This window comes from Dermacentor albipictus, chromosome 1 (assembly GCF_038994185.2).
Source record: "Dermacentor albipictus isolate Rhodes 1998 colony chromosome 1, USDA_Dalb.pri_finalv2, whole genome shotgun sequence".
Taxonomy (NCBI): domain Eukaryota; kingdom Metazoa; phylum Arthropoda; class Arachnida; order Ixodida; family Ixodidae; genus Dermacentor; species Dermacentor albipictus.
This window is the reverse complement of record NC_091821.1, coordinates 175,353,822-175,380,093: the sequence shown is the minus strand read 5'-3', so window position 1 is coordinate 175,380,093 and position 26,272 is coordinate 175,353,822. Positions and strand designations below refer to the sequence as shown.

General features: G+C 47.5%; 1 long non-coding RNA gene across 1 annotated transcript in view; it reads left to right on the top strand.

Moving 5' to 3' along the window:
• Positions 1-1,685: 1,685 nt before the first annotated feature.
• The window catches only part of LOC135897776 (uncharacterized), a 70,691-nt gene continuing 46,104 nt past the window's right edge, over positions 1,686-26,272 (top strand). The window contains exons 1-2 of the long non-coding RNA XR_010563146.1: positions 1,686-1,873; positions 2,470-2,650. This is a non-coding gene — a long non-coding RNA (uncharacterized lncRNA). The remainder of the gene's footprint in view (positions 1,874-2,469; positions 2,651-26,272) is intronic.

Genomic DNA, 26,272 nt, shown 5'->3' with positions numbered 1-26,272 from the left:
GAAGCAGAAAGCACACACTAGGCAACATCGGCACCCCGAAAACATCAGTGCTTTCGACGCGTCTTTTCAACATTCTCAATTCACGATCTCTCCAACAAGCTCTCGAAAGTCTCGGAAGTAGGGCACGCAATTTATGCGGACGACATCACCATTTGGTCCGCGAGCAGCCCGCTAGGCACTCTGGAGCAGAATCTACGCCACGCGCTGGACACCACAGAAGCTTTCCTTACAAACACGGGACTGAAGCTCTCCCCCAGCAAATCAGAGCTCCTCCTGTGCGAACAAGGCCTCAGGAAGAGACAGCCCCTTAGCTCCCTCCCCGTTCACCTATATACCAGGGACGGAGGAAACATCCCCAGGTCCTGGGCATGGTCATTGGGGCTTACAGCAAGGACAACGCGAAAGCACTAAAACGCATCGAAAAGAGCACCCTCAACTTTACCAAGGTCATATCATGGGTCACCAGCACAAGGAACGGACTGAAAGAGGACAACCCCATGAAAACATTTCACGCCTGCCTCATTAGGCACGTAGCCTACGCCGCCCCGTTCCTCAACTGGAAGAAGACGGAGCTGAACAATATCGGTACACTAATCAAAACAGGATTAAAAAAGGTTCTAAGCCTCCCTAGAAACACTAGCACGGAACGACTCCTCCAACTGGGGCTATACAACACGGCAACCGAACTCTTTGAGGCACAGCGAAACGCCCAAATTGGCTTTCACTCACAAGGGCGTGCACCGAGATCTTACTAGAAGCAGGCATACAGCCCCCCTTCATGCCACCAGAGAAGTCGCAACTATGCACAAACGCCAAGAGGGCAATAACAGTTGATCCAATCCCAAGAAACATACACCCGACCCACAACGAAGAGCGGAGAAAAGCGAGAGCTAAGGCGATCCTCGATAACATCAAACGTAACGAAACGCAAGGTCGTCAGTGAAGCCTTTCGGTGCATTGGTACCTACAGTACGCGGAAATATCTCTTGAAGGCGCAAACATGTGACGCGCATTATCAGCCGCGGTGTGTATATGTATTGTGAACTATTTTGGGTATATCGATTTTAATTCAGTGAAGAGAACCGGCGTCACTGTATTCCCAGCACGAAAGGGTAAATCTGCTCGCTATCTTATCGCTTGGCACAGGGACTAAAACATAAGAGCGCATGGTCGTGTACGGCTAACCTAAGCAACCACGAAACATCTAAGCAGCAGGCACTATCAAATATTTGTGGTACACCGGCATCGTTCTTACGCATTTCAAATCTAGTAGAATTGAAATCACTATATGTCTACGCTGGCCTCCTGCATGAGGCCGATGGCACTGCTCAACACATTGGTCACTGCGGTTGTTGAACCAGCATGTGCTTCGGAATCGACGTTTTTGCCCTGTAAAGTGAAAACATCAGTTTGTGGACAGTGGGGCTGCTTTCGGTATTGGCAATAAAGTGTCGCCATTACATTGGTAGCCAAAGTAACATTCAATAACGTTTGCATATGTGGCTCTATCTTTTCAAACTAGATAAAACTAAAGTGATGCAGTAATGTGTAGAAATAAAATGCGCTTTTGGCTATTTTCTTTTTCGGCACCTTAGCCTTTATTTGGCCGCTTCATTTGCTGCGCCAACGGGCGGCGCTTTCGCTCGTATCACTTCGGCTGCCATTCTCGTCGTCTGCTCCTGCGACTTTCTATGCACGCGCACATTTTTTTCGAACGCTCTGCAGTTTAAAACTTTCTTTCTGCGCCTGCGAATGCTCCGGCAATGTCGGTAAAACTGAGGAAAGGATACGAGGCTTGCTACGCGACTGTGTTATGTGGCAACTCGGGGAGCAACACAAGGGCGAAATATTTCCGTTTCCCAGCGGACGAGAGGTAAGCGCACTTTTTCTGCAGTCGTTATGGAGAAACAAGCGCTGTGCTTATCAAAACAGCTATAGGACAAACCAAACATCTTCCGCGCTTGTTTTCAAGCGAATATCTTTTTTAGTTTGGCACGGCGCATGTTTCTGCGGTGTTGTAAGAAACTGAAGCTACTTGGCCGATTGACGCTAGCTGACGCCCAGGCGGAAATTTCACTTCGGTAGATGTTAGCGGTTGCTCTTTATTTTTTGTTTCGATAGTGGAAAACATGCAATTTATATCCACCGAAGGTATTTGAATGCTTGCTACACAAACTGGTTATGTCGGAGAGCATTCTGGTGACCAGTTTTTTTGTTATTATATTACCATCTTTGAATGGTCATGAACATGGCAGAAGTAAAAAAAAAAATCAGTTATGTAGCAGTCACCATTTGCCTTTTGAATCACAAGAGGTTTGAGTTACCTATGTGACCGACATAGGTTCGCTTTACGTTTCAACCTGGGCCTAGAAGGGCAGAATCTTTTAGTCGCTTCTTCATACTCTCAACTTTGGTTTCGCTTTTACGGTTTCTTTAATCATACCACGCGGTATTTTGCCCATTTTTCAGATGTGACATATGACGAAATGACGCTAAATGGGGAGTCCTGGCGGGGCTGACGTGGGAGCAGATGTATAACAGCTACGGCCTCTGCTAGGATCACTTCAGACGAAGGGACTACGCCGACCGACCCTGTCGTGGTCGGCTGCGCCGACTGTTGGAATGTAAGAGTGGTCCCTGATCGATGAAGGTAAGGAAAACAGGTTATTAGTGGTTGCCAGTCTGTGCTTCTGTACATTATTTTCGTACAAGAACCACTTGACAGGGGACGGTCCAAGTGCCATGAGCACGGCGAGCGCTCTCTCTTCCTCGTCGTTTGCTACACACTCTTAGACAAAGGTACACACTTCGAGTTGTATATTTGCCACACAACAATAATCGTCGTTTGCCTTGCTTGCGTTTCCTCTCTGAAAACGCTGCACTCGCTACTTTCCTGTCGAGAATGCTCTGTCATGCTGATAACGCGCATGCCGTTCGTGACTTGGAAGTACCAGGCTCGCAGCGTTAAAGGATAGAAATGCGGTCAAGACAGAGGACGATTATTGTTGTTTAGCAAGACACAACCCAAAGGGTGTAATTTTGCTAAAGAGTGATACACTCCTAAGCAAAATTACACCCTTTTGTCACACAACAATAATCGTCGTCTGTCTTGTCCGCATTTCCTTTCCTTAACGCGGCGAGCCCGGTACTTTCCAGTAACGAACGCAATTTAGTAAAGCAATGAAGGGGGCTAGTTGGTGAACGTTCATGGTTATATTGCGCTTAGTTTTACACTGACGATATTAAGTGAAGGACAGGACGTGGACGGACGTAGCGCAATTGAAGGGGGCTACGTCCGTCCACGTCTTGTCCTTCACTTAATATCGTCAGTGTAAAACTAAGCGAAATATAACCATGAACGAACACAATGCGCCTTATCAGCATGGCATAGCATTCCCGACAGGAAAGTAGCGGGCGCGGCGTTTTCAAGAAAGGAAACGCAAGCAAGGCAGATGACGACTATTGTTGTGTGGCAGATATACACCCCAAAGGGTGTACCTTTGTGTAAGAGTGTAAGTGTACGAGTGTACGGCGCTGGGTGCCCTGTGACGTTACGCAGCGAAATTTGCTCCGCATGCGCCAAGAAACCGCATGCTTGTCAGTTTCTCGTTATCGTTTGCTTGACTGCGGTGTGCGATGTTCCCGATTACAGGCTAAATAGCCGATGTTTTCGCTTACAATGAGCGAATTCACGTTCTAAAAAGTTGCGCCATGCTTGGCGCTACAGCATACGCGATACGGCGAAGACACTCTAAAAACAGTTTGCACCCTTTGGGGTGTATATTTGTCCCACAACAATAATCGTCATCTGCCTTGCTTGCGTTTCCTTTCTTGAAACTTCGGCGCTCGCTACTTTCCTGTCGAGAATGCTGCGTCACACTGATAACGCGCATGCCGTTCGTGACTGGGAAGTACCGGGCTCGCGACGCTAAAGAAAGGAAACGCGGCAAGACAGATGACGATTATTGTTGTGGGACAAATATACACCCCAAAGGGTGCAACTGTTTTTAGAGTGCAGTTATTGCAGGGCACTGCCGTGCTCTCCCTTACTTGGTTTGCCGCTTTGTACACTCTTAAAATAATTTACACCCTTTGGGGCTTATTTTGTCCCACAACAATAATCGTCACGAACCTCTTGCGCGTTATCAGCGTGACACAGCATTCTGGACAGGAAAGTAGCGAGCGCTGAGTTTTCGTGAAGGGAAACGCAAGCAAGACAGATGATTATCGTTGTGGGACAAATATACACCTCAGAGGGCTCAGATGTTTTAAGGGTTTAGCAGAAATTCTTCCGGAGCAAAAATTACAATGCTTACTTGACCAGCAACTTTAAACTATTGGAAGTTAGCTTTGCTCTTATGGGTACCTCGCAGAAAAATCAAGCCAAAGTAACTAAAACGCTCAATTGCCTAATCCTTAATAAGTTGAATCAAAAACTTTCTTCGCTCAAGTAAACTGGCTCTAAAATCTGACGCCTAGTATTCTCAGCCAGCTATTGAGAAGCCAGCAATGCTTAGCATGTTGCATGAATACTGGCAGCATAAAACTTGGAACTTTGCTTATTAAATTTTGGGGGCGTATTTCTACTTGAAATCCTTCAACTAACTATAATCAGAACTAAGCTGCATGGATTAAAACTACTATTTTACGAAAAAGTTGCGTTTTCTTGTCGCGTGCACTAGAAATTTGATAATGAACGGGCTTTTCATGCCGTGTTTCCATAAACGTGAAGCGATATATGGCCCGCATGTGTTGCCAATGGAATTCCTCTTACAGTGGAACATGAAACTCAAGCATAGACAGGCCGCTGCGCTTGTCCTGTGTGCCTGTGTGTAGTGTTCCTTGACACAACGAGCAACGTCGGCGAAAATTTGCCAACTAGCCTGACAAATTCTTCTTATGAAGTATCTGTCTTTACAGTATTAGATTCGCCGGACGATCCTACCGCTGTCGACCAGATGTAGGAGTCGTCGGACGACCTCGCCGCTGCCACCATTTGAAGGAGTTAAAGGTCGTAGAGAGGAACTCGGTGAACAGGATTTATTTACATTATTTACATCTTAGACGAATACATCGACAGTCTAGCGTGACTCCCATATGGAGCCCGCAAGACTAACATACAGCAAACAGCTTACGAGCACACAGCTCACTAGTACATCTCGAGCATGACAACGAGCACTCAGCTCCCGACGACGAGCACACACTAGCAGCCGGCAAACGCTGCTTATAAGCACTTGGTCCCCCCTTGATTCCCAGTGGATGGAAACGTTCGTCCAGTCATCGTTCGACGTCACTGTTCGACGTCACCGTAGATGACCCACCCTTTTGGAGAAGGGCTCACAAACACGTGTTGTGCAGTGAATACGTACAGTGAACGCCACTGCGTGCGGTCGCCGCGACGGAGTCTCCCGAACCGGCTTCTTGCGTGAAAGGTAGGCAAATGCTGAGAGCAAACTATGTGAAATATGCTCTTATAGTGGGCTGTCTGCATAACCAAATGGAGCATAACAGAATGAAGCCTCAATGCAGTGACCGACCACGCAGTGACCGACCGCGCGTCTGCATGCATGTCTGCACACAATGTTTCGCTTTTGCTGCGACCGCGTTTTCGCACCGTGCCGCGAGCTTTAGGCAGCAGAATATTGACACGCGTACTCGTTTGTCTTTATTGGGCGACACGTTTCACCGCCTAACAAATACTATCGCACAGCGCAGGACGCGCCTGCATGTATCGGAAGTTTCTGGAATGTTATCGATGCTTCCATCCGCTGTCTGTGACCGAACCTTGTGTAATCTGATCGCATGTATGCGCGACGCGAATAATGTGCAACTTTATAGAAGGCACGCGGGTCCCAGCGATTACTCTGGAACATTCGACGACTGGTGTATAAAAGCTGACGCGCTTGACCCACTGATCAGATTTTTGACGATCGCCGACTGTGTTCGCCGCTGTCGCCGTCCTTTGAGTGTAGCTTGTTTTTGAGGGCACAAGTTCGCCCAATAAAACGCTAGTTTCGTCTTTCTCAGTTTGGCTGCTTTCTTCACAGTCACTACCACGTGACAATATGAGCATTTGACAGTACAAGGGCAACCATTGTTCCGTTCAAAAGTAATTTCGTTAGACTTCGACGCCTGCGGCGACTGTGATGTGCCGTCGCGACGATTCAATCTTTTTTTTTCTAAATTCTTGGACGTTTCAATATTATTTCTCATGTTGCCTCGCACTGTATGTTTATCAGTCTTCTCGGCGTGGATTTCCCGATGCTTCTTTTTCGTAATCCAGTACATTAATTCATAACAAAAATATGACCATATGCCATGCATATTTTTAAATGTGCTTCTCACCGCTCCCTCTCCATTCTAGTGAACTTGCCAGTATCTAGCATCAACAACTTCACAGAGCAAAGCGTTATTACATTAGCCGGGCAGCAAGCGCGGACGAGCGTCTCAGTGCGCGTTTTCTGCTACTCACCGAACATCGCAGTCCCGACGCTGTATAGCAGAAACCTTCCTCGCGTCTGTGCTTGCTGCATACCTTAGTTGTAGCCGATGGCTGTTTGCCGGTTCTAAGTTTCGCGAGCCAAGCTTCACGCAGCTTCTTGTCCGGCGGCTACGTATGAATGAGGCTGACACTGGGCTCCGTCGCGTATGTCCGGCACTGCGGCACCGAGCAGTAGCCTACCATGCTGCACGCCTCCAAAGGCAGCCACTATCTATTACAGTAGTTTCAAATGTTTTTAAGCAGATACCCATGGCGGGAAAGCCAAACCACTTAATCAGAACCGCAGCGCAGGTGCGACTTTAAACTTTCGTTTCCAGCTTGCTTCGGCCCTTCCGAAGCAGCCGACGCGGCCACGTGATCCCTCAAGCCATGTCACGCCGACGGTGGCGCCAGCTTTTCCAGTGATGGAGCTCGCCCCCAATACCAGCTGACCAAGCCGTCATAATATCCCAGAGGGATCGCATAAAAAGAATGCGATGGTTATTTTTTAGGACGAAATTTCCGTAATGCGGATGAGTGCGTCGTAGAGAGTGGGACGAACACAACCGAAAAAAAAAAATCGGTTATCATCCTCTTGCTCGAAAAAAAAAAAATACAGAGCAATACGACCTCGCATAGTCACGCCGCACAACGTTTGTAGATATATAAATGTTGATGACGCATGCTTGGGCCATGCGCTATACAGAACAAAGATATCTGTAGTCCAGCGCCTACCACTGCTTAGGACGCTCGCGCAGTTCGTAAACGGTAGCTTTTCTGGACAAGCATAATTCACACTGTAAGGTATGCTGTTATTACTAACCAAAATTACTTCATTCATGGGTGGAAACCTCGTCCACCGAACCAAGTAGTCACGCGATGTAGTCTGCAGCTAACAGTTTGAACGCTTGTCAAAGTATAACAGCACAACTTCTATCGTAGCAGAACGGTACCCACGCTGTTACGATCATCGTATATGTTTCATTGCTCCTAAACCGCAGCTTAGAACTAAAGCAGAATGTTGCAATAAGGTGACATTAGTGAATGTGATTTTCAGAAGCGCACAACTGATCTCCGAGGCTGATTGTAGGCTCGAACACGCGCGCACACATCGCGCTGCGTGCTCCGTCCGCCTCAACGCCAGCAGAAACTCCGGCCATGCCGACTTCAACCCCTTCAGTACGTCTCACAGAAACGTTTTCCACGTAGAAGACACCACGTCATACTAAATAGACCGCACGAGCGCGAAAACAAACGCCGGGAACAGCCGCCGAGCATATACCCGCCCAAACCAGCTTGCTGACTGCCCATAGATGGCGCCACTGCGTACGCCATTAAGGTTAGGCTGATTAATGAACTAGGACCAAAAAGTCTTAGGCTTAGGGCGGCAATAAGAAATGACTAAAGCTAAACAAAATAAAAAAAAACTTAAAAATATGGCAAGCCCCGGCTCCTTGCTAGTAGCAGCAACCAACAAGTACGCCGCCTTGTCACTTTTCCGCGGTCACCAGAAATAATCCATTCAGTATTGTTGATTATTATTATTATTATTATTATTATTATTATTATTATTATTATTATTATTATTATTATTATTATTATTATTATTATTATTATTCCCTTTCGCCTTTGGCGCCAGAGCTTTGAAACGCGGAAAAAATAATTGGGGTAAAAGTAGAGAGTTGGAAATTGTTGAACATGATATTTTCAAATTCGATAGACAATTTTTCATCTTAGCTTACACGATTATGCAAGTAATTATAAGTTTAGGTAATTACTTTTGACTAATTAGCAATGAATTATAAAAAAAACTCACGAACGTGCCCAAGGTGACTGTTAACAAACACCGCTGGTCCTATATTCGCATCCCGTGCGTATTCCATTTTTTTAAACAGCTCGGCCCACGTTGGCTGGGACACATGGTATATTTTCCTCTTAAAGAATAGCAGTTAAAGTGCCGCTCGATGCCAGCGAATGCTTGCCGTAAGCATTGCACGCCCAGTTTTATACCGCTACAGATTTCATTCCCATAATCTGTATCTCCTGTGACCAACTGACATAGATAAATATATACGTCCTTCACCGCTGTCATAGGCTGACCACCAACGATGTACTCGTGCTTCCTTGTCAGGCTACTGAATATTACTTTAATATTTTGTATAATAATCTTCGAACCTGATTGACGACAGGACACGACAGTCATCAGGCCGAATTCATTGAACTGGAGAAACTGATAAACAAGGGGAACAATTGGTGACATCCAAAATTAACACACACAGTAGAAAGATTGAGCATCAAATCAGCAAGAAGGAGGCTTCGTATTGGCCAGAACAGGACGCATTCTGTCGAACATAAGCAGGGTAACGTAATCAGCAATGTTTATGACAAAATAAGGGCAGCATATAGGAAGTCTATACTGACGTGCAGTAGAAGAAACTGTATAATAACTCAAGGACACAACAATATACAAGGTAGAGAACAAGCTAGGCGTTAATGCTCAAGTTCAAAGAGCACAATAATGTATAATAGAAAAGTGTCACCGGATCATAGTGCATAAGGCTGGCACATTGTGGGTCTAACGGAGATGCTGGCAGCGAGCTTCGACGCTGGTGCAGCCCTGAGGATGCAGCGACAGTCGGTGTAGCGCGTAGGGCTTGATGGAAAAAGCAACGGCCGCACACGTTGCTTCGGCGTTCGCCAGCCGGAGCTTGGGCGAGCGCCCATGGAGACGCTGGCTTGGCCTGGGTTGGACGTGCTTGCGACGTTCGCCAACCCCGGGCTACAAGAAGGATCTCGATGAGGTGCGTGTGGCCCAGGTGGGAGCCTGCAGCGACCTTTGGCCAGCAATTCAGCTGGCCGCTATAGTCCCGCAACCTAGACACTCCGTCCCACCACGACTACCATGCTCGCTCTCTCCCTCCGAGTCCTCTCACGCGCACTTCGGCCTGCTCCTTTTTCTTCACTGCATTGGGCAAGTGCGCATGGCATCGATGCACTGTTGTTGTTGTTGTTGTTGTTGTTGTTGTTGTTGTTGTTGTTGTTTCAAAACATGAATGCGCTGTAGCCGCTCTTCTTTGCATGTCATCGTCTTCGTCGTCTGCTTGTTCATTTCACCAACCACGAAGCACATAACCGCATAGGGTCCTGCATGTTTCATTGCGCCTGTTCTAAAGAAGGTTTTGCGCTCACCGCTGCACTGTTCCTGCTCAAATTTTGCTGAAAAATTGCATTTTCGAGTCTACGCCATTTAGCATAACATTTACCACAGTTAATTGCATGGTTTTGAAGAAAAAGCCCAAATTTGCCTTCACTTATAGGGATGCGAGCTGCTGCAGCAACGGCGTTAGCATAAATTTGTGTCGCCGCCTGCCGGCAGCTGCAGAAAGCAGCCAGTCAAGGAGGTTTGCCGCGAACATTACGTCCATCGGCAATGTCATTTATGCATAAAAAGAACAATAACGGACCCAACACGGAACGTTGGGCAACGCCTGAGGCAACTGGAAGCAGATCTGAAGAGACTTCATTAAAAATAACATATAAATATCTAGATGTTACCCACCACTGAATCCAATTAAGAATAATATTATATTTTTATTCACAATAACCTAAAAAGTAGTTTGTGGTGCGACAGCTTACCAAACACTTGGGAAATTTCGTGAAAATAGCATCGACTTGACTTCTACGTGTAATTTATAGCTAAAGCGAACTCATGATTTCAATCAACTCGCTGTATAACAGTGAGATAAGGACGCTTTATACTATACTGCGCTGGTGATAGAACTGAGTAAGCATCCAGGAATTCAGTAACAGGCTCGTATATCATGTGTTCCAGTACCGTACAACATTTATATATCAGAGCTATCGGCCTATAGTTAGCTAGTTGTCTGATGTTTGTCACCTTGTTTATCTAGGGGCTTTACTTTTCAGTTTCCAGACATTGGGTAAAATACCACTAGAAAGCGACTCACTAAAGATTATGACAAGATATTTTGAACACCGTTCCATCCACCGCTTTAAAAATACGTTAGGGATTTCATCCGGAAAAGGAGATTTCTTGTTCACAAATTTAGAAATAAACTAAGTATCCCAAGTTATGGTACTTCATAGTTTTCAATAAGGAGCAGGTCTTTGGAACTGTCATAAAAAGTCAAGTTTCTATTAATGGTTATGAACGCTGACCTAAAATGTTCGTTTTGGCAATTACAATAGCATGAAAAGTATAATGCCGACGACGAGAGCGGCCCTTCATCGGGGGGAAATCGTGCCACCAGTGTCGGTGACAACACCCAACGGAGCGACCCTTACTCGTAGCCGCTCGCCATCGCCCCTTGCAGGAGCAGTGATCCCCGTTACACACTCTGGTACCGCAGACTGACCGCAGCAGCTGACGCCGCGGACGAGCGTAGCCCTCCCCACCTCACGCCATCCTCGGCCCCCTCGGAAGCGCAGATGAAATCGCCCACGCGGCTGCGGACGCTGTGGCTGCCAGCAACTCAGCGCATGCGCAGGCCGTCTCCCTTCCAATCCTCCTCTGCTTTCCGCCCCATGCTTTCACTGTAGCCTCCTCCTACACTTTCCTCCTTGCGCTTTTTTCGCTCTTGCCCCCGCGAGAGCAAAGAGAGGTCTCGTGGGGGCGAAAGGTCTCTTTTTTCATTCCCCGCTGCGCTCAGCGTTCAATCTTTCATCCTTCGCTCTGCCCGTTCGCTCGGTTACGCCGGCGCTGCCGAGGTACGCCGATGCTTCACGCAGGAACGGGCGCTTACGAGCTTTGATCAAAACAATATCAATAATAGACTGAACTTCACCATGCACACGTGTGTATTCATGAACCTCGCTCTCGGCACGAGCGCTCCTCAACGAAGCAGAGCCAACGCCTCCTAGATAACGCGTGCACTCTGCTTCATGACGTCATGCTACTTGGACCGAAATTTCCCCTGTCAAGCCAGGCGTGACGAAAGCCGTGACGTCGAAATCACCGCGGCTTACTCGGGAGCATCCCCATTAGATTCTATGTCGGTCGGGCAAGGTAGCATGATGTCATGGATCGAAGTGCACAGGCTTAGTGCTATCTCAGAAGCGTTGGCAGAGCGAGCGAAAGGGAACGCCTGCGGTGGCGCTTGCACCTGAGGTTTTGCATGAGGGGAAAGGGCATCGCCGCGACGTGTCACCCGATGGGCATCGCCGCGTCGGTGGCATGCAGCATTGGCACCGCAGGCTGCTGCTACTTGCTGGCCAGCACCTGTCGCTATGTACATTATTCGCAACGCAAAACTCGAATGACCACTCTGTGCCATTCAATTGGGCATTAATGAGTTCGCATTCACAACTCATTAAAAGTGCTTAGGTCTCCACGAATTTTTTTAGATCCTTCCTAAAGAGCAGTGCTACACCCCACCCCAACACCTAGAATTCCTACTCGCCTCGGGAGGCATTCGTAATCAAAGACAGCACCGTGAAGCCATGTTTCGATGAGCGCGATGACGTCAGGATCCTGGATTGAAGATATGTGATCTAAGCCAAGTCACTTACGCACAACGCTCCTACTATTTACGTTCAGAAGTTTCATTGAAGAAGAACAATCTGGAAGTCTTTCTTTTCATGTTTAGACAGGACAACCTTATCACTCGTGGTACATTTTTACGTAAGTTCCAATTGTAGCTAGGGATGAAGTTAAAAGGGCCTTGCAGATATGTTCAGGGGAAAGGCGGTAAAAGAGTATGAAACAGTGGGTCTATAAAGTATAGCAGGGATATTGTGCTTGAAAATCTTCTGACCCTTTAGGTGCGATGCCTCATTGCTTAAAACATACTAAAGACTTTGAAGAATGTGTAGGCCATATTAACCCACAAGAAAACGTTAAGCAAGTCAAGAAATAAAGGTCATTTAGGCAACAGTGGATGGCATGCATGGTGTGCGTATTAGTGGGTCGGAACCAGCCATAGTGGCTCAATAATTATGGCGTTCCGCTGATTAGCACGAGGTGACGGTTTCGAATTCCGGCCGTGGCGGCCGCATTCCGATGAGGGCGCAGTGCAAGAATGCTCGTTCATTCAGATTTATGTGTGCGTTAAAAAACCCCATGATGTCAATATTGACTCGCATCCCTTCACTAAAGTGTCTCTAATAGATCAAAAGTTCATATGGGACGATAAACCCAAGCAACCATTCTGTCAACCAAGAGGCCTAGGGTATAATATCTAGGAAACAAGTAACCGACGAACAACAAAGCGCTCTTATGAACAAAGGCCTGTATTCACAGAGAATTTCGTATGCTAAAGCGGTTCGTAAGAAAATCACCGGACAATTGTGATTGCGAGCATAGTATTAGCGAAGGTGGGCGGCCGCTGAAACACGATCCCTACTGAGAGTTATACAAATGAGTTTTGTGAAAGTTGCCTGGGAAGCTCTCGGAGCTAGTCCGTAGATTAATAGTATATCACGATCCGGTTCAACTGTGCGCTGAATATGTAATTAACGAATCGCGATCTAGTAATTCAAAGGTTGCAATTTCGTGCACTGCTGGAAGGGCAGTCCTTTTCGCATAAGTAATCCGTCGGCCTCTGGAATCAGTTGTAAATTCGGGTTTGACGCACATGTACCCTTGTCGCTGGATGCACATGCTGGATGCACTGGATGCCCACGACGGACCGAACTGCTCATCCAGTCCGTGGACGAACGTGGCTTGGAACGAGGGCGACACAGACGAACAGCTGATGGCGCGATTCGTTTCAATTCAGCCACGCCATGCTCGTCTGCAGACTGAACCCACGATCCGCCCCATCGTGTGAATCCAGCTTAAGCAGACGCATCTTCACCAAGATTAATGATCCGAGTTTCTTAGCTCACTTATTATTCGACGGTTATTTCAAGAACATTATTTTGAGCTATATATGACCAACAACGGCCGAAATAGTAAATTTCGATATAACACTACAAAGCAAGCGTCGGGGCTAAGGCTCCATGCGGATAAAGTATAAAATTACTACCAACAGGAAGACTACGGAGACTTTTGTTCGATGCAGGAACAAAGAACGAATATTCAAGCACGAAAGTAGCCTATGTAGTGCTCGCACCATTAATAACCTTAAAACGCAATGCAGCCCCTAGGAGCAGCGCACCAAAGGCCATTAATAACTTCTACTCGGGAAGCTTTATGCTAAGTATAATTTACTGCGCTACCATTACGACAAAGACAATACAGTGGTATGCAGACTGGGTCGTAGTGAACAAAAACAATCACTACAGAACACAAAAATTATGCCCGAGCAATATGGTTCCTGTGCAGGTGGCAAAAAAGGAAAATGCCCACAGAGAATAAAGGCTAGGGAATTTCGCCACGTTACTCCCTTTTGGTGCAACAAGGCGTAACCATTCCGCTTTAGCGCAATTTTAAAGAGACTAGTAGTTTCAAGGCAATTACCTTTCGTAGTTTATCTGCAGGCTGGCATAAAAATATAACCACCAGGGCTACCTGCAGTGATATAATACCCCCACTTTCGACCCCTTAGCCTTGTTGATGTTTTCATAGCAGATCTGATTTTATTCCGGCAGTACTGTTTTGTGGGTAAAGGCGATAAGCGTCATCAACAATAAGGATGCATTGTGAGGCAAAGAAGGAAAAGAGCTTTGTTGGCAGAAAAACAGAAAGGAACTTGGTATATTGTCAAGCAGAGAGGTGGCTCTCGAAGTGAAAGTGTGCTGGAGAATTATGACAAAAGATAGCACAATGGTCATTAACTCCTATTTATTAATGGCGTATAAAAAGCGTATTGCTAATAACAATTACAAACATGGTTGGCAAGATGTAATTTCTTCAGAACCGAGCGACGAGGTTTATTTTATGTGACTGTCGCTACAGGTGGATTCACACGACGGACCAAGCTGTCAATTCGGTTCGTGGACGGAACATGACGTTGCTCACCGGTACCGAGTGTGTGAGTGATTCTAAAGGGGAAAAAGAAGAGCAAAGTACAGCGCCGTTACTGCAGCTCGTGCGAGGGCACCTCCACAGAGCTGTACGGGTGAGGGAAAAGGGATAAAAAGAGTAGGGGAGAAAGAACTGTGGGGATAGGGGAGGGGAGCCGAGCGGTAAGGCACGTCAAGGAGGGCGAGACCTGAAGAGGTATAGCGTAAATCTATGCCATTGTGATTTTATTCCAATCTCCTTATGTCAAATTTACGTTACCGATGACGCAAGTGTCGGCGGTGCCCCGCGAAGTTTTTTGAACAGCCCAATAAAACGCTCTTCTCGTTTACAGGAAGCCCCTTTCGTTTTGTTTGAGAGCGAATACTAGTGGCTTAGCGTAACAGGTTTTCCTTATCTCACCAGCTGGCGAAAGGCGAGGAGCGTGCAGAGGTGGAGAGGATTTTAGTGGGGCTGAGTGAACGGAGCGAAAGAGGTCACCTAGGGAGGAGGGCGTCTCCAAGTGGTCCAAGCGGCGCTGACGTCACGACGGCGTCACCCAGGCGAGGCAGAAGGGAGGACAGTGGTGCCAGTGTCTCATATTGGTCCGCTTCCTCTTGCATAGCTTGCAGTGGCTCCTCGACGATCGCAGTGGCGTGCAACGGAGCGCTAAAGATGCCGCCAAAACGGATCCTCAGGGAAGAAGAGTTGACAGCGCGAGGTCGTCTAGTGCCTAAAAGGCTCGAGACTGTTATGCTGCCAAGAGGGGTACGGAACGGCAGAAGCAATTGCACCAAATGAGAAAGTTCAGCGCCACGAAGAGGAACGTCAGCAACCATCTTCGACTGCTGCACTAACAGTTACTTCGAGAAGCACTTTGTTAACGACTTTTTCGGTGCGGCGGGGGCGATCTGCTGTAGTTCCATTCTGACAGACAATACTTAATAATTAATAATAGCTAGGAAGTTATAAATTGACATCATTGATGTCTCCACAATAACATTTGTTTTTGGCGTCCCAGATAACGCTGACGTATTCAAGAAAGGGTCTTATTATTGATTTATCTTAACTGACAGGTGGAGCTGCCTAAGTTGTGTTTTAAGAACCCCAATTTGGATCAAGCGTAGAAGAAACGTTACCTATATGTTTCGACCATTTTAAACAGGAAGTTATCGTGACGCCCAAATGCTCATGCTGCTCAACATGTTTCAGGGGGTTTCCACGGATGTCATAGTTAAACCAAAACCTATTAATGCGTAGGTTGTGGGCTCGGCTCCTTCCAGCGATAAGTTATATTTTCGTCGAATTTCATTTCCCTTTTCCTTATTATTTTCTACATTTCAATTTAAATCAAAGCTAATTTCCCCGATGCTTTCCATAGCTTCATTGTCCGTTGCTCTCATATGACCATGATTAACAAAATCGAGCCCCTCGGTTTCCCTTATATATTCAATTTAACTCGATGGCATTGTAAAGGACGAAGACGTTCTCGCGGGTTTTCAGGCTGTCATAGAGGTCAATCTAATCCAACATTCAGCTTATTCCTGATGTGCATAGCTTATTTTGTAGACGACGTTTAAATTGGAAGCACACGTTTGATACCAGCCGTGCTCTTGGGAACGAGGGCGCGGGGTCCACGGCCCCACCTGGCGCCTACGCATGTGATCGTACGCCACCAGTTTGCATGCTCCCTTGCAGCGAGGTTCCCGCGGCAGCGCGCATTGACACGACTGCGCCAGCATTTCTGTGTGGCAGCATTTCCGGATGCGGCGCACACTTAAAAGTTGAGCACGCCACTCTTGCCCTTGAGAGAAGACGTCATAAGCCAGAAACGGTGCAAGCATGAAACACGGTTGGCGCTGTCGCCTTCAAGTTTCAGTACGAGCTCACTGTGACGTTATGCATTTCGACGGCCTAGCTTATTTTTTATCGGTAAATATAAACTAGATTGTGTTTTAAAGGAGCCTTATACTGAGCTTGGTAAGTTTTAAAATATATTTACTGAGACACAACGGCGCAAACACGAAAAAAAAAAACTTTGATATCCGTGACGTCACACTGGCATACCCGCGCAGTAGTTTCGGTGCGAAATTCAAGACATGGAACTTGAACTTAATTTCTTTTCCTATAGTCAACCAATTAAACCCCGAAATTGACAAATATGGAGTTTTAAAAAACATCTTCTTAGCGTAAACTGTTGAGGTCTTTCTCTTTAGTGTCCCTTTGACCTCCCTGCATTTCCTTCTTCGTCTCTCTCTCTCTCTCTTGCTAAGTCAAACCGGCCGCGGGCACGTTGCCGTAGAGTCGTACGCATGACCGCCACTTTGTCTCGCGAAGTGTTTCCCTCATTTTATGTTTTCACATTTCAACGTTGTTGTCAGAAGAGCGTGAGCCACACGCATTTGCTGCCGCATTTTACTCGCGTCCTCTGTGTTTTGCCGCAGCCGTAAGCTGTTCATGCTGTCGGGAGTTCCACGCTGCTGCCCGTGGCGACTCGTTGTTGTACTGCAAGCATTGCTATATTATCTCGCCTCTTCGCTAATCTGGCTTTCTCCGGTGAATATTTCATTTTCTAATGTTGTGGCCCGGCATATCGTTTCGTCGGGTGGTGTCCGATTAAAGCTCGACCCTTTGTGAAAGAACATGCAGGTGCTCAGGCAAGATGTATTCATTTTTCTTCGCGTACATAATGTCAGCTAGTACAAATGCGGAACAGTTGCCCAAGAATCATATGATAAATAATCGAAGGATTTCGGCTTATCGCCTAAGGATAGCGAACGAATGGTCGTCTATGTCAGATTCCAAGCATGAGCCCAACTCATGAACGCCGTCCCACAAGCAGCCGCACGCGCGCGCAAGCGTTCACTCGCGCCGTCACCGCGTGCGCCTAAGCCGAACGGGAAACTTTTAACACAGCGGCCCTACTAGCACGGACCGTTATTGAGCATTCACGTCTTTCAGACACAAGAGCAAAAAAACAAAGCTGACGCGGCCGCGCTATTAGCGCCGTCAGATGACACCTCACCAGTACATACGGCTTTGTGCATACGCTGACTCTTGCCGGGCACCAAAAACAGCGCTGTACCCCATCGTAGCTTGCGTAACCGCGACGAACCGCTTTGCCTCGTCGCGTAATATTTGTCCTGTGAGGTCGAACGTCAGGAGACGCAGGTAATTTGAACGTATCTACACACCTAACGAGTTCGATTTGTGTGTGGCTCCTTTAGCGTGTGGAAGATTTCACAGCGACGTGGCAGAATTCTGCGAAGCAATGATGAACCCCGAAACCGTAGAACGGAAGCGACGAAAGCCCTTGAACGGAAACCTCCAACGTTATTGGCGAAATCTGTTAATCAAGAGCCGCTGAACATCCGCCATGCATGACGCAGTTGTGCTGAAGTAGAGTCAAGGATTAGCCAAAATGTGTCACTGCTACGGCCCATTATTTGGGTCAGGACTCCGCCCTACGCGGTGCCACAACATGCCGCCTAAATGTACATTATACAGCGCCGAAACAAAACATAAACGGAAACGAAGGAAACAGGAACGCCTTTCATTCGCGATTCCTGGAAGTGTGGCATCCCTGCATACCCGGCTGCAAAGCATGCCGTCGCTTCAAAACAGGGGGTTCAAGAACTGAACACGCCACTGCAGCGCACACTCGCAAACGTGGAAGCATATGTGCTAGCTAAATATACATTTGTTTAAGTTTTGTTTTGAATCGTTAGTATATCGCCTCCCGAGAAAGTCGGAAGAAATGGTATTCAGCAGGTAAAAATATACGACGCAATCGCTTAAAAGCTATAGACATTTTACAGTTCACAAAGGGTTTTCGTGCGGTTTTATCTGTCATCAAAAAAAAAAACTTGCTTGAGAGAAAAAAAATTACTGACCCTGACGAGCTTCGAACTCATGAGAGTGAGGCGTTAACCACGCTACCGCGGCATTTTCTTTTATGTAACGGAATATAGCGGGGCATGTTATGCAGTTCGACATACCATACATGCGGCGAGACAATTAGACGCGCCAGACATGTTTCGCAGATGTCTAGTGCCTGAATCCTGAAGTTTCAAGCATTGGTGCGCAATGCGCGGCAGGGAAGAAAATTCCGACAAAACCCATTTCACGAGGACTATTGATTGTAGTGCATTAAGTCAATGTAGCGACACGTACAACGCATTACCACTGCCGCAACGCGTCATATACGAAGCGTGTACGTAAGCGGGACTCCTTTCTTGCACTCCCCTCTAGACACGTTGCGCCATCTAGCGGTGCCGCCGCGAAGTCCTTGCAAAGTCCTTTGCCGGACCTCCAAGACTGCACCGGTGGCGTACCAGTGCGTACGAACCATGTACTGCAGCTGGGCTCCTCCCTCGCGCTTCCTTCTGGACACACCGCGCCATCTAGCGGCGCTGCCGAAAAGTCTGCTCCTGGCTTCCGAGATGATTGGCGCGCCGATGCGTGCGAACGCTGAGAAATGTTCTCTCGCCGGTCACATACCCAGCGGCACATACATGTGACCCAAGTTGGCGTGAAAGACGTTCGTTGAAGACCGGCGCATACAGAGTGCATTCGTGGCTCAGCTCGCTAAAACACTGACGTGAAAAAGGTTCACCGCACAGCCGCACATATCCAGTACATTCTGCTTATGAGGTGAGATAATGTTACGAAGAGGAAGCCAGATGAACAAATGTATTTGCAACTATTTACGTGGGGAAAAGTTAGTGGTAATCGCGCAGGCTGGTACAAAGGTCACAGCTCCAGAAGACAGTATACCACTTTCTCTTCGTCTCCCTATTGCGCGCACGGTCCTGTCCAAATGCACTGTAACATAACCCCCGGGGGCTGAAGCGGCGTCCCGGTGCTTCTAAGAATGATAGCGAACTAGATGAACAGTATGGCTTTAAGCGGTACACATGGACGTCGTCAGTTCGTAGGTGGGACGAGGATGGCGTGTCTTCAACAGGGGTGATTTCGTAGTTTACGTCGCTTAGTCGGCGCAATATTCGGTGGGGCCCGGTATAGCATGACATCAGTTTTTCGGACAGGCCGACATGGCGACTTTCTCCGGTCGATCGTTGAGCGCTTGACTTCAGGAAAATCAAATCATTCAACCGTAATGTTTGTGCTCCATGACAACATTCTTTATCGACGCAACATCAGCTCTGATGGAACATATTTGCTGCTAGTTGTACCTCGCCATCTCAATTCTGCTGTTCTTGCTGAGAGAATCGTCCTTTCGGCGCTCAGTAACGATGTCGCGAAAGTCAGAAATGACCAGAAGCCAAGTGTCAGCATCCTGTTCGTCGTTGTCAGGAGGATCGACGGGATGACTAGATAAGCATATGCATCCAGATGTAAGCGGCCGGACTTGCACATCACGATGAAAGACTACTACTGAAGTTTGAGTGCCCAGCGATCAAGGCGGCCAGCCGGGTCTGCCAATAACCGGATGGGAGGTCGATTGAAGCGAAGTATTTCGATCCGTGAAGGAAGTCGAGAGTGTCATCAATTCGTGGGCGAGGGTACACATCCTTTTTGTGACCTGTTTCAGTTGACCGTAGTCGACACAAAATCCACAGCTCCCATTCTTCTTATTGTCCACGACAACCGGCAATGCCCAAGGACTCGAAGAGGGATCAATTATTTTTGGTTAGCATCTTGTCTACTTCAGCTTGAATAGCTTGGCGTTCTGCGTGAGACATGCGATAAGGTTGTCAGTGGATAGGACTAGCATCACCGGTGTCAATCTTATCGGCCACAACGGAAGACTGTCCCAGCGGGCGATCCTCAATGTCACAGGTGTGCGTATAACAGAAATGCGTATAATATTTTGCACGTTTGGTTTACACAGAACATCTAATACATAGATGGCGGAATCGTCGATGGGAGAAGCGTTGCCGAGCGACATGCCTTTGAGGTTAACTTGCGTGCTTAAACCGAACTTTAGAACCGCAAGAAATACGCGGTTATCGAAGATAGTCACATTGTCATGAGCAACGGCAACTGTGCGTAACAGGAGAATATTAACATTAGGAGTCAGCTCATAGTCACCGTCAGGAACAGATGGGATGCACGCCAAAGGCATATACATGGAGGCTTGAGGCGACAACCGTACGAAGTCTACAGAACACAAACGAGGCTCAGCTGATTTTGGAGCACAGTAGTGAATAAGCAGCTCGAGTCGGAGGAGGCCAGCAGCTCAGTCAACCAGTCCTGAATCGTCCGATAAAAAGTCGAGGTCGAAGATCAAGTCATGGGAACACCGTTCCAGAATGGCAAATAAAAAGGAACTATTGAAATAAGCAAGAGTTATCGGGGAAGTGCACATGGCAGGGAAAATGGGCGTTGCTCCGTCAACGACTCGGATAGCACGAGATGCGGCAGGTGTAAGAATTTTCTTCAGGCGGCCACGTAGATGGTTGCTCATCACCGAGATATGAGCTCCTGTGTCAACAAGCGCTGGGACAAATACACCGTCAACTTTTCTTCATTGACTATATTGATTCTGGTCGCCAGGGTGAGAGTCTCTGGCGGAGACGTCGATAATGCAGCATCACCTCCGGGAGCTGCATCTCTTAGTTTTCGGAAGGTATATGCGCCCAGGTCGGAATGACGGCGACGGGCGATGGGACTGGGGTGACCTGGACGAAGGGCGACGACTTTACGGCAAACAGGACTGGTGACTGCTCGGCGACGGTGATCAATGGCGCCATGCGGTCCTAGCGTCAGTGGCATGCAGGTTCGGCTCGGCTTGCGGCTGGATATGGCGAAAACCACCGTCTGGACGAAGGCAGTTCGAGAACGGCATCGAGGACGAGCGGTTGCGACAGTATCGGGTGACGTGACCAACGCGGCGACAACTGAAGCAAATAGGTCGGTCATCCAGTGTTCGCCACTCCGCCATGTTACGAGAACCTCAAGGTATCCATTGATCTTGAGTATGCACGAGCAAAAGACGTTCGATTGGCTAGGAACTGGCCACGGCTCAAACTGACTGCAAGCCGACATTGGCGAGTTCTTGGCGCACAATAGCCTGAACAGGGTGACCACAGGAGTGCATGTCTCGTTGACAGGTGGGTACAGGGCCGCGGGACACATGGCATCCAACTCACGGCGCACGATCTGCGTCAGTTGTTCTGAGGCCTCGTCGCGAAGGAGGCGCCGTTTACAGCACGGGATCGGCTTATTACCTGCCCGTTTTATATTTTTTTTTCGAGGAAGAGGATGATAACAATTTTTTTTTTCGGTTGTGTTCGTCCCACTCTCTACGACGCACTCATCCGCGTCACGATCTGAAGTTTTCACTCTACGCCGATGACATCACTCTTTGGACGACTGGCGGCTCCGACGGAGAGATTCAAGACACTCTACAGGCCGCAGCAGACGCCGTCGTGGCTCATGCCGGGGCTATGAATCTCACATGCTCCCCTCAAAAATCCGAGCTACCTCTTCTGCCATCCCACTGGGGGGCCGGAAAACACATGTCTAGTATAGAGGTAATCCTAAACCATATCCCCGTTACTAGAGTGGACAGGCTCCGGGTGCTCGGTTTACACATTCAAAGCAACCGGCTCAACACATATACCCTACATACACTCCACACCACAGTTGATCACACCCTGCGTCTTCTAGGGCGAGTCTCCAATAAACATGGCGGACTAAAGGAGGCCGAACTTCTCCGCTTGATTCAGGCCTTCGTTATCAGTAAGATTACATTCGCAACACCATCTCTACACTTCCTTAAATCAGAATCAGATAAGATCGACACTCTTTTACGCAAAATATATAAATTCGCTCTCGGGGTCCCCATACGTACCTCCACTGAAAGGCTAATGCTTACTGGAACTTTCAACACACTTACTGAACTCACAGAAGCCCACCTCACATCCCAATATAGCAGACTTTCTAACACCGCAACAGGTCGACATATTCTACAAACTCTTCCTATCACTCCGGCACCCATCATCAAGTCTAAATACACCATTCCACATCACATACACGAGAACCTCTGCATCCCCCCACTTCCTAAAAACATGCACCCTGTGCATCACAAACAGCGCAGGAGGCAGCGAGCAAAGGCTCTCGAAAAACAATTCTCCACCTCTAAAGACGTGCTCTATGTTGATGCCGCCGAATATGGGAAAAGAAATCATTACGCAATATCAGTCATTAACTCTCACGGCCAGGTCTCTGCGGCCGCCTCCATTCCTGGCTCTTCCTCGGAGGAGGCGGAGGAAGCGGCCATAGCCCTAGCCCTCACATTTCCAAATTCATCAGTTATCGTTAGCGACTCCAAAGCAGCCATACATAACTTCGGAGCGGGTAGGGTCTCTAAGCCAGCTTTTTCTCTCCTCTTGGCCCATCCTTTCCATCAAACTGTGGCCTTAATCTGGACTCCCGCGCATCTGGGCCTTGCCGGAAACGAGGCGGCTCATGCCAGTGCCCCAGGATTTACAGTCCGGGCTCAGGCATCGCGGGATCGGCTTATTACCTACCACGACATCTGCACACACTACCTATTAGACCATTTAACCTTTCCGCCACTCATGGGCAAATCCCAGCGCAGGTGTGAAGTTCTGTGGCGACAGCTGCAGACTCGCACCTTTCCGTCCCCTTACCTCCTCCACCGCATTCATCCCGCCATTTACCTTTCTCCCTCTTGTAAATTCTGTGTCTCTCCCAGAGCAGACTTAAACCACATCATGTGGGGGTTCCCTAAGCACCCCCTTCCCCCTTTCCTCAAGCAATTAATATCTAGTGAGGAGCAGTGGGAGGCTGCCTTGCACAGCTCGAGGCCCGGCCTTCAGGAGGCCATCCTGGAGCTGGCTGAGAAGATAGAGGAGGCCTATTTCAAGTAGTTCCTCGCCCCACCCTCTATTCCATTGCCCCCTTCCCTTTAAAGAGGGCTAAATAAAGCTTTTATCATCATCATCATCATGTGAGGGCTTCTGCTGTCGAGAAGGAAAGTCCTGTCGGTCTTCACAAGACGATGCTGCAGCCGTATTGGAAAGTCATGCAAATGACTCATAAATACGACGGCTTTTCACCTGCTCGAAACGCTTGCATTCCGTAATCATGTCATTAACTGAAGTACATTTCTTACAAATCAGTAAACTGAAGGCGTCATCGGCAAATACCTTTGAAGACATGCCCGACTTTTTCAGAATCCGGCATTTCAGCGTTCGCCTTGCAGCACAGTGCCAGCGCGCCTTGTATATATATGACGTAGCCTTCGGTTGACGTCTGAACTCGTGATTCTAACTCTTCCTTGGGGACGACCTTCTGACCCAGTAATTTTCCGAGGAGATCTTGCAGCTTCTGCTTGCAGGTATCCCAGTCACGCCGTTCTTCTTCGTGGTTTTGAAACAGCACTCGTGCAGTTCCCGCCAAGTAAAAAATTATGTTTGTGAGCATCTGTCGGATCCCATTTGTCGAGGCTGTTCACCCGCTCATACATCTCCTAGCCAGTCGTCGACGTCGGCGCGATCGGTGCCGCAGAAAGTTCCTGGATCACGCGGATGTGTGAGTACAACAGTCGACGCAATCGAGGCAGGCATTGCCGAACTAGGCACCGTCTCCTGCGACATCGGTGAAGAACCGAAGCGGCTGCCACTGCGAAGCACCGTTCCGAGTCGTTACCCCGCACCTACACCTAATGTCACGAAGGGGAAGCCCGATGCACAAATGTATTTACAACTATTTACGGGATGGAAAGTTAGTGGTAATCGCGCAGGCTGGTACAAAAGTCACAGCTCCGGGAGACAGTCCATCACTTCCTCTTCGTCTCCCTCTTGCGCGCAAGGTCTTGTCCAAATGCACTGTAACAATATCTTTAGCCCCATATGCGCTGGCGGACTTGGTCTGGTGCATCTATTTGGACGACAGATTGTTTGTCGTTTCTTCTTTTTTCGTTATATTTCACACCCAATACTACGATCATTTGTAGAAGTTTTAGTCAATGCTTTACCCGACGTGGCAGTTTCATCGTAATATTGTTAGCGTCTTTGTTTGTGGGGTTTAAGTATTAATTATATTTTGCTGTGCTATCCATCTTGGTTCGGTTTTATGGTGAATATCTCTATACAGTGTCGATAAAACGACTGCATGAAGATTTAATATTATTAATTTTTCAAACCCCCCTTACCATTCTTTAGTATGCCAGGGCATGAGGTATTTGAGCGAGTCCGCAAGCTGTGTTTATCCTCATGTACAAAATCATTTTTCCTTAAATTGTATCGTACCGTTGGACGCATTCGAGACTATAGAGCAAAGTTGTACAGATGCAATATTATTTTGCAATGCTCTTCAAAGGACTCTTAAGAAAGACTTCATTTTGAATCAGAATACCAACCGGTACTTGATTGCACCCAACGCAGAACACGTGCCATTTGAATTGTTTTTCCTAATTTGTACACATAGCTTATGAAATACACGCATGTTGGGCTGAAACGCAGTACATGCTCGTCTATATTATTATTGCTCTGATGATGAATTATGCCTGATGCAATAAATACCATGTAAGAAGGAAAAAAAAACATTCGTGGCGCAGCTCGCTAAAGCACCGAGCCATTTTGCTTGAGGTACCCGTGTGACGTGGGTCCAATATCGCCCAGCACGGGATAACTCTTAAAGGCTTCGAAGAGATCGGGGTATAAACGAATAAAGATACCCAGTTGGTCGCAAAGCAAAAACTGCGTGAAGTAGTCCAAAAATGTTGCTCGCATTAAAAACATATGCGACTAGACGAGCCACTTTACGCATGCTTCTCGGGGGAGAATCTGGTGTTTAAAACACAGGAACGCTAATCGCGACAGTGTGTAGTTAGATTCCTCGTTTGATGAAAATAAAAGGGAAACATTTGTAAGATGGAATATCAGTGAATGGGTAGTGTCTAGACGTCTTAATACGGTGTCATCGTAAATGGCACAAACGCGTTGTGAAGCGTCTGAACGCTCGTGTAAACGTATCTGTCAGAAAAGACATGCGCTATTTTCTTATGTCCCTATTGCGTGTAATTCGCTTCGCTATTTAAAGCGAAGAGTCCCGCCGTTCCTTTTTACTCTGCGGGCACATAAAGTGTTAGCCGTTAGGAAGTTCGCAGCACGTATAACAAATGTCAAAAGTATGCAAGCCACATGGAATATAGCTGCTGGTAAACTGAGGCCACGTAGTTGGACCTTTGTGGTATGGTCAACGTTCAAACGCTGTGGTGACATGTATACCATTGACTCTACTGGCATAAATATTCTGACAGCTAAAGTACATTTTCTTTCATGACGAATGCTTGAGTTTAAAAATAGGCACATGGTAAACACGACGAGGACACTAGAATATTAATTTTCCGCGAATCCTTATGTTCATGCTTTCGACGTACTTTTACTTTACGGAACAGGCAACTCGGAGCCTAACAAAAATATTTAATACGTATATTGAAGGACAAAAATTATCTGGCTTACTGTTTTTTCTGGACAGCTCCCAGTTTCGACAAAGCGGCTTTGTTGTAAGATACAGAAATGACAGCACAAAAACCCGCTTCGTTAACACTCAATAGTAGTCTTCCCTCCCGTTTAATATACAATGACGAACTTTTGTTCTTTCACGTCTTGTTGACGTAGGCGCAGATAATGAGAAACGCGACCCTCATTACTTTGAAGAGTCCTTGTTCGCTCAGGACAAGAGCATTTTTCTTTCCTCTTCGCTAATCGTACTCCTCCTCCCCCCTTCCCTTTAAACCCTTGTCCGTGGCTCGAGTGAGGAGGAGGCTACGTTAAATATGGAGGAGCAAGGTTGCTTATAGCCGGTCGCCGGCGCTGGCGCAAGGCAGAACCAGGGGATGGTCGAAACTTCTCGACGCTGATTGGCCCGGAGAAGGATCCGCGCGCACA